Source organism: Trichosurus vulpecula, chromosome 7 (assembly GCF_011100635.1).
Source record: "Trichosurus vulpecula isolate mTriVul1 chromosome 7, mTriVul1.pri, whole genome shotgun sequence".
NCBI lineage: Eukaryota > Metazoa > Chordata > Mammalia > Diprotodontia > Phalangeridae > Trichosurus > Trichosurus vulpecula.
The window spans coordinates 67,503,585-67,512,658 of NC_050579.1; positions in this window are offsets into that span (position 1 = coordinate 67,503,585).

Sequence of the window (9,074 nt, forward strand, 5' to 3'; positions counted from 1 at the left end):
GTATAGAGAACTCCCAAGGGAGGAAACTCCCTCCATCAATACAGGTCAGCACTTTCTCTGAACTTTATAACGTAAGAGATTTTCCTAGAACCTTGAGAGGTTAAGTGACTGGCCAGGGTGACAACAGTATTTATAAGTGATGGAACTTGAAACTATCTGATATAGAGGCTGGTTTTCTATCACTGTGTCACATTGCAAATATTATCAGTTATATTGTCATTAATTTAAATGTGAATTTGTTGTCTTAGGTAAAAGGTTTATTCTAAACTAGTAGGTATGAACTTTGTTTCAATTACTTCTAAGCTAAAGTTATGCGTTAACAATTATCTTGGATTTCAAACTGTTGACAGCTAGTCCCAATAATTTTCAGACTGCAAAATGCACTTCAAAATAAAATCCTATTTAGGAGACATATTGTCAAGAATAGCTATATTAGTAAATAGAATTGTCTGTGTCTATGCACAGTATAGCAACTAGCTAGCTTCATGGATGGAGTACTGGACTTGGAGCCAGGAAGACCTGAGTTGAAATATGACCGTAGATACCAGCAGTTTGACATTCAGCAAGTCATTTAACCCGTATTCTTCAGTTTTCTCATATATAAATGAGGAAGCCATAGTATCTACCTCTCAGGTTTCTTGGGAGAATAAATTGAGATAATATTTATAAAATACTTTGAAAACTATTAAGTATTTTACAAATGCTAGCTATAATTATTATAATTATTGCAGCAAATAATTTTTGTCATGCAGTTTGTTAAACTACTCTTCCATTCATAGGGAACAACAGACATAATATTTTTATAGGACAGATCAAAACACAGGAGATACAGTTATTCTACTCACTTCATAGATCAGATCATCATGGAAGAACAGATCATGTTGCCACGTTATTTGTTAGCAATAAAACCAAATTGCCTGAGTCTGACACTTTTGATAAAGTCACATAAATTTTGAATCCAGAATATACAGCAATATTTTTTAAAAATGATTAATCCAAATTTAGCAAATGATGTCAGCAAAGGTGGTGTTAACTATCAGCTAACTTGTACTTGGTTTCCTTGGATAATATAAAGTTAATCCAAGGTATGACTAATTTTAAACTTTGCCTATTATTGTACCTTATATAATTGAAAACTAAGAAACACATCATAAATGAACCTAAATAAATCAAGAATTTATGTAACACTCTGATCATTCTGTTTTCATTTAACTTTTCCCCTCCTCCTACTAGTGAGTAAGCTCTCTATTCTCTAAATAACTAATAACAAGCAAGTCCTGTTTAGATTATTTTTCTTAGAAAATAGTTTTGTTAAATGTCTTGATTTCAGTAGCAAAAAATGAAACAAAAGGATCCATTCTATTCACCTTACTTAGAAATGCAAACTAATAACATTTCCATTGGGCTTACATTTTTAGCAAGGAAGAATAATGAACAAATGCATGCAACTCACTATATGCTTCTGAATAAGTCTCCTGTTGCTATCTTATTGAAATATAGAAATGACCTTGAGTCCCTAAAGCTATGCCAGAAGAAAGGATCTGCTCTGGCAAGTTCTATAAAGTAAGAAAGTTTTTTGTTGTCATTGTTGTTGTTTTTTTTTTAGTACTAACCCAATGACACTGTTTCTGTCACATAACCATACACTCTAGAATCTAGATTTCTAAATCTGGAACCTTGCACTATCTAGGTTATCCAAATTCTAGAATCTAGGGTGCTTTGGAGAGGCATATCACCAGGAAATAGGTCACAGGAACTCATGAGGAAACCCTTCCATAATGATGGACCCATCCCATACTCTGTGTCTCAAAATCCTTATCAGTACTCATTTTCTTCTCCTTTGTTCTAGTCTGTGGTAGGAAAAACATCTCTTCTCTTGCCAAAGTCAACCATTTCACTTGATTTCATGATTTTATCCCCTCCCTCCCATCTCTTCCAGTCTCCAACCTTTATCATTCCCCTCTTCCTCTCACCTTCAGTTTCTACTTATACACTGGTTCCTTCACTAAAGCCTATGCATGTGATCATGTCTCCTCCATACCTAAATAAACAAAAAATATATTTCTACTTAATCCTAATACTCTCTCAGCATGGTATATCCTCTTTCTTTCAGGGCTGAACACCTTAAAAGTATCAGCAAGATTTATCAACTACCACTTCATTCTCAAACTCTCTCTATTGCCATTCAGTGAAAGTATTAAGCACTTACAATATGTTTGACACTGTACTAAGCATATCAGATAAAAAGAAATATAAAAACACATTCCATGTCCTCAAGGAGCTCAAATTCAAAGGGAGAAGACCACATACAAAAATGTTAGATGAATAGTATAAATGGGAGAGAAAAGACACTAGCGACTGAGATGGGGTTAAAGTGAGAAAGTCCTTTAGTAGAAAGTAGGATTTTATCTGAGTTTTGAAAAATGCTAGGGGATTTAGGAGGCACAGTTCTGGAAGGAGAGCAATTCAGGCATGAGAGAGAGCCACTGGAAAATCACATATTTAGGACATGAAGAGAAATGAATGGGGAACAGCAAAAGTTAATGTTGCTGGATCCAAGAGCAATTGTAAAGGAGTAAAGTGCAAACTGACTGAAAAAGAAAAAAAATGCCAGAATCTGAAAAGCTTTAAAAGCCAAACAGGATTTTATATTTTATTCTGGAGGTAATAGGGAGCCATGACAGTTTGTTGAGTAGAAAGCATGAACTGGATGATAGACAATGGTGGGAGGAGACCTGAGACAGGGAGAAACTAGAAGTATACTCTAATAATGTAAATGTGAAGTGATGACTTTACCAGGGTAATGGCTGTGTAAGTGGAAAAAGAGGGATATACACAAAAGATGTTTTGACAAAACAGCAATAAATTAGATGTGTGGGCTGTGTGAGTAACCCAGTATGATGCTACCATTGTAAGCTTGAATTACTGGGAAGATAATATTACCCTGTACAATAAAAACAGTCAGAAGAGAAGTAGGTTTCATGGGAAGATAATAAATTCTCTTCTGTACATATTGAGTTTAAGAATTCTACAGGACTCAAAAGTTCAAGAAATCCAAAAGCAGTTGGTGATGTCAAATGATGTAGGAAGAGAGTTTGGGGCTAGAAAAATAAATCTGAGAATGATCTCCATGGAGATAATAATTGAAATCTATAGGAGCTGATGATATCAACAGTGAGATAACATAGAGGAAAAAGAGAAGGGCAAGGAGGTAGTTTGGTGGGGAAGAACTACTCTTAGTGAGCATCCTCTGGAGAAATGTCTAGAGATCGAGAATCAGTCTGACAGGAAAAACAACTAGAAGAGGACAGTCTCATGATAATCTAGAGAAGATAAAATATGTTTCTAGTCTTCTGACTGTCCCTTTCTTCTTGGAAAAAAAATCTAAATGACTCCCAATTGCCTCTAGTTTAAAATATAAAAAATTCAGGCTAGTATTTAAAATGCTTCACTGGGGTGAAGCCAAGATGGTCAAATAAAGGCAGGGATTAGCCTGAGCTTTCCCCTAACCCACTCCAAATACCTTTAAATAAAGACTCCGAAAAACAATCTAGAGCAGCAGAACCCAGAAAAAAGATGGAGTGAAACAAATTTCCATCCACAACTGGAAAGGTCAGTTGTACCAGGGTGAGAGAAAAGCACAGGCTGTGCCAGGGCAGACCTGGCCCTAGCAAACCAGGAGCAGGCCTCAGCATGACTGTATCAGTGGCAGCAGTAGCAGTTTCCAGACCTCTTAGCCCACACACATCAAAGACAACTTGGAAGTTCAGCAGGAAAGGACTGTTGTACCACGGTAAGAGTGGAACATGATCTAGTACAGGCCATATCAACATAGCCCAGGCCCAGCAAACCAGGAGCAGGCATTAGGAGTCACTGAACCAGGAGCAATAGAGATTGCTTCCAGAATTCTCAGCGTATGGATGGTAAGGGGAAAACACAACTCATCAGAAGGAGATTACAGGGGTGTCTTCATTAGCACTGAGGCAGAACTCTGTTGCTTTGCCCATTCTTGGGTCTGGGTCATAGTCCTGGGGGCAGTCCCAGGACATGGAGGAGCATTAGCATACCAAAGCTTGTGGCCACAGTGGAGGGGGCACCTTCCTCACAGTTCCAGGGCAGAAAAGAATGCTTGTGGTCACTCACAGACCAGAGCACCAGCCAGGAGATTAGTAAATACCTCTCCTTAAATCATACCAAATTAGAAGAACTAAAAACTTATAGGTCTCTAGAACCATCTCTGAAAACAGCTACACAAAACCCCTGAAGCAGAGCCCTACTGTAACAAAAAGTCAAGTAACAGGCTGGGAAAATGAGCAAACAACAGAAAAAAAAACAACAAAAAAAAAAAACTCTGACCGTAGAAAGTTATTATGGTGACAAGCAAGATCAAAACACACACTCAGAAGACAAGAAAGTTATAGTTCCTACATCCAAAGCCTCAAAGAAAAATATGAATTGGCCTCAGGCCATGGAAGAGCTCAAAAAGGATTTTGAAAATCAAATAAGAGATGTAGAGGAAAAATTGGGAAGAGAATTGAGATGCAAGAAAATCATGAAAAACAAGTCAACAGCTTGGTAAAGGAGACACACACACAAAATACTGAAGAAAATAACACCTTAAAAAACAGACTAGGACAAATGGTAAAAGACACCCAAAAAGCCAATGAGGAGAATTCCTTAAAAAGCAGAATTGGCCAAATAGAAAAGAGCACAAAAATTCACTGAAGGAAAAAAAAACTCCTTATAAAAATAGAATTGGCCAAATTGGAGAGGACGTACAAAAGCTCACTGAAGAAAATAATTCCTTAAAAATCAGAATGGAGTAAATGGAAGCTAATGACTTTATGAGAGCTCAAGAAACAGTAAAAAAAGAAAAAGAATAAAAAAATAGAAGATAATGTGAACTGTCTCATTGGACCAACAATTGACCTGGAAAATATATCCAAGAGAGATAATTTAAAAATTATTGGAATATCTAAAGTTATGATCAAAAAAAAGAGATTAGACATCATATTTCAAGAAATTATCAAAGAATATTGCCCCAATATTCTACAACCAGAGGGTAAAATAGAAATTGAAAGAATCTCCTGATTAACTCCTGAAAATATCCCAAAATGAAAATTCCCAGAAATATTATAGCCAAATTCCAGAGCTCCCTGGTCAAGAAGAAAACAGCTAGAAAGAAACAATTCAAGTATCATGGAGCCTCAGTCTGATTTAGCAGCTTCTCCCTTAAAGGATCTAGAGGGCTTTGAATATGATATTCTAGAGGGGAAAGGAGCAAGAATCACCTACCCAGGAAAACTGAGTATAATTCTTGTAGCAACAATTTGGCTAGCAGCTGCTCCTGGGGTGTAAGACCCAACAAGACCAGTAACAAGAGCTACCAGCACAGGTTCTTTTCATCTACTTTACTAAGGAAAGCAATGTTAAGGGGTTGACAATCTTATTTCAATCCAACATACAAATATCATTCACTTAGTTCAGGGGAAAAAGCCAGCACCCTGAACTTCAGAGCAAATACAAACAAATTACAAACATACAGTACAAACAGACCAAATACAAACCAACATCTGGGTTAGCAAAGCCAGCAGGCTCTTAACAATGATTTGCCCAGAGTCTCCACATCAACATTCCTTCAGTAAGAGAGCCCCAGACAGAACGCTAACCTTTGAACTTTTATACTCCATTCAGGGCTCAAAGGATTCACATCTAGTTAGCAAAAGGATGTGGTCCTAGGGGTTAGCACCTAGTAAGAATCAATCAAAGACAATTAATTTAGCATTCTAAAACAGTAAAAAAAAAAAAAAGCCCCACCTTAATTACCAATACAATCCTTGGATCGGGGTGGGGGGGGGTGTGGGGGTGGGGAGGGGATGGAAATTCAATGAAACAGAGGACTTTCAAACATTCTGGTTGAAAAGACCAGAGTTGAATAGAAAATTTGACTTCCAAATTCAAGACTCAAGAGAATCATAAAAAGGCAAATAGGAAAGGGACATCTTCATAAGGTTAAACTGTTTACATTGCTACATGGGAAGATCATACTTGTAACCCATAAGAACTTTCTCATTATTGGGGCAGCTAGAAGGAGTATATATAGACAGAGAGCAAGGTGTGAATTGAATATAAAGGGATGATATGTACAAAAATCAAATGAAAGGTTAAGAAAGAGGAATGTACTGGGAGAAAGGAAAGGGAGAGGTAGAATGGGATAAACTATCATATTTAGAAGAGTCATGAAAAAGATTTTACAGTGAAGGGGAAGAAAGAGGTGAGGAGGAGTGAGTGAACCTGAACCTGAGAATTGGCTCAAATAGGAAATAACAAGCACACTTGATTGAGTATAAAAATTTATAGGAGAGGAAGGGGATAAGAGAAGGGGGAAGGGTGATAGAAGGGAGGGCAGATTGGTGGAGAGAGTAGGCAGAAGCAAAACAATTTTGATATGGACAGGGTGAAAGGAGAGAGAGAATAGAATAAACTTTGGGAGGGAGGAATACAATGCAGGGAAATACAGTTAGCAATAGTAACTGAAAAATACTCTGAAACAAATTTCTTTGATAAAGGCCTCATTTCTCAGACATAGAAAGAACTGAGTCAAATTTATAAAAATAAGAGCCATTCCTCAATTGATGAATCATGAAAAGATATGAACAGCTTTCAGATGAAGTAATCAAACCTATTTATAGCCATATGAAAAAAAATGCTATTAATTCACTATTGATTGGAGAAATGCAAATTAAAACAATTCTGAGGTAATACCTCATACCTATTAGATTGGCTAATAGGAAAGAAAAAGAAAATGGCAAATGGTGGAGGGGATATGGTGAAAATGAAACATTTATGCATTGTTGGTGGAGTTGTCAACTTATTCAACCATTCTGTAGAGCATGCATAACCCTTGACCTAACAATACCACTACTAGGTCTATATCCCAAAAGAGATTAAAAACAAAACAGGAAAAGGACCTTCATGTACAAAAATACTTATAGCAGCTCTTTTCCAGTGGCAAAAAATGGAAATTGAGGGGATGCCCATCAATTGGGGAATGGCTAAATAAGTTGTGGTATGTGATTTTGATGGAATATCATTGTGCTATAAAAATGATAAGGAGGATGCTCTCAAAGAAACCTGGAAAGACTTAGAAGGGCTAATGCAAAGTGAAATCTACTGTGTACAAAGTAACAGTAACATTGTAAGATGATCAGCTATGAATAGCTTAGCTATTCTTAGGAATACAATGATCCGAGACAATTCCAAAGGATTTACAATGAAAAATTCCATCCATCTCCAGACAAAGAAAAGATGGTGTCTGTATACAGATTGAAGTATACTTTTTGAAGCATATTTTTTCTTTTTTACTTTATTTTTCTGGAGAGTTTTTAAAATATATTTTCTTTCACAACATGACTAATATGGAAATGTTTTGCATGATGACACATGTATAAACTATATTGATTTGCTTGCTTTCTCAATGAGGGGGGTGGGAAGGGAAGAAAAGAGAGAATTTCGAACTCAAAGTTTTTAAATTAATGTTAATAATTGTTTTTACATGTAAGAGGGAAAAAATAAAATACTAAATAATTTTAAAAGAGAAAAAAACTTTTTCCTCTATGACTCCCACCCATAAATAAGTCATATTTTAAACTCATCTCCTTTGTATACTCTCTATTCTTTTCAAAATGACGTGATAGCTATTCATCACACATTACATTCCATACCCTACTTCCAGATCTTGGTACAAATGGTTCCCCAGTTCTAGAGAGCACTCTCTCGTCATCTTTATCTCTTAGAATCCTTATCTTCCTTCAAGACACTATTTATGTGCTACCTCATACAGGAGGTTTACTAATTTCTGCACTTATATCCTCCTCTTGAAATGTCTTCTTTCCCCCTTGAAGATATTTCATGAAATTTTTAAAAATACTTTTAAATTTTCTCATCTGTGCACATATTGCATTCTGTCACTCCCCTTTCCCCAAATGTAAATCATTTAAAACAGGGACTGTTTTATTTGTCTTTTATTCCCAGTGCCTAGTATGGTGTTTTATAACAGCAGGTGTTTAATGTTTGTTGTTTTTAACCAAATTGACCATAGCTTTATTTCTGTAAAAAGCAGAACAGATAATAACTCATATTGTCTCACTGATCCCATTCCCCCTAGTTGGTGATTTTCTCCAAAATTAGTTTCCATTTACTTAGTAATATATTTAGTTATTACCATAAAATTATAAATTTCTTAAGGGCAGAAATTATTTCATTTTTGTCTTTCTATCCTTTGTGACTGACCTACAAGTATCTTCCCCTTTAATCTGTTACTATTGTACTAAAATTGTAATTTAATAATTTATCACTAGTAAACTTAATAATAATAAGAATATTAAGAATAATTTTATCCATCAGAAAGGCAGAGGGACCAATAAGTGAAGAGAGCACCTGGATCTGAGCACAGAGGGACTATTTTCTGAGGTAAAATTGATCAAGACTGGGAAATTGGGGTAAATGAATATCCCCTACAACATTTGTGATACAGAAGAGAGAAAACATGTGCAGTCTAAGATTCACCCTAGATTCTGGGAAGCCATATTTCAAAGCATTTAGGAGAAGGGAAAGTAGGATTTCATGGGCTAAAAATTTTAGATAGCATATCAGTTGAGTAAGAATGGGAACTCTCGGGATTGAAATTCTGAAAATACAAAAATAGACAATTCCAGTCATGAAGACCAACTGGAATGTTTGTGAATCGATTGATATGGATGTATAGAGAACTCCCCAACCAACTTAGGTTTTTAAAGAGAAGTCTAGAAGTCTTTGGCAAAGGATACACAGCAGAGGATTAATATAAAAGCATGAATCTTCTTGCACGCATAGTATCAGGAATGCTAAAATTTAGACTAAGTTGAGAGTGAAAATAAAACATAAGGATAAGAAGGTGTATGGTTCTTGATGTTTTAGAGAAATGAAGGAGGAGCAAAAGAAAATCAAAACTGGGATTGGACTACCACTTAGGGTGAATGATATGATGATGGCTCAAAAAAGAGAGGTTAGAGCTACTCATTTTAAAATTTTGT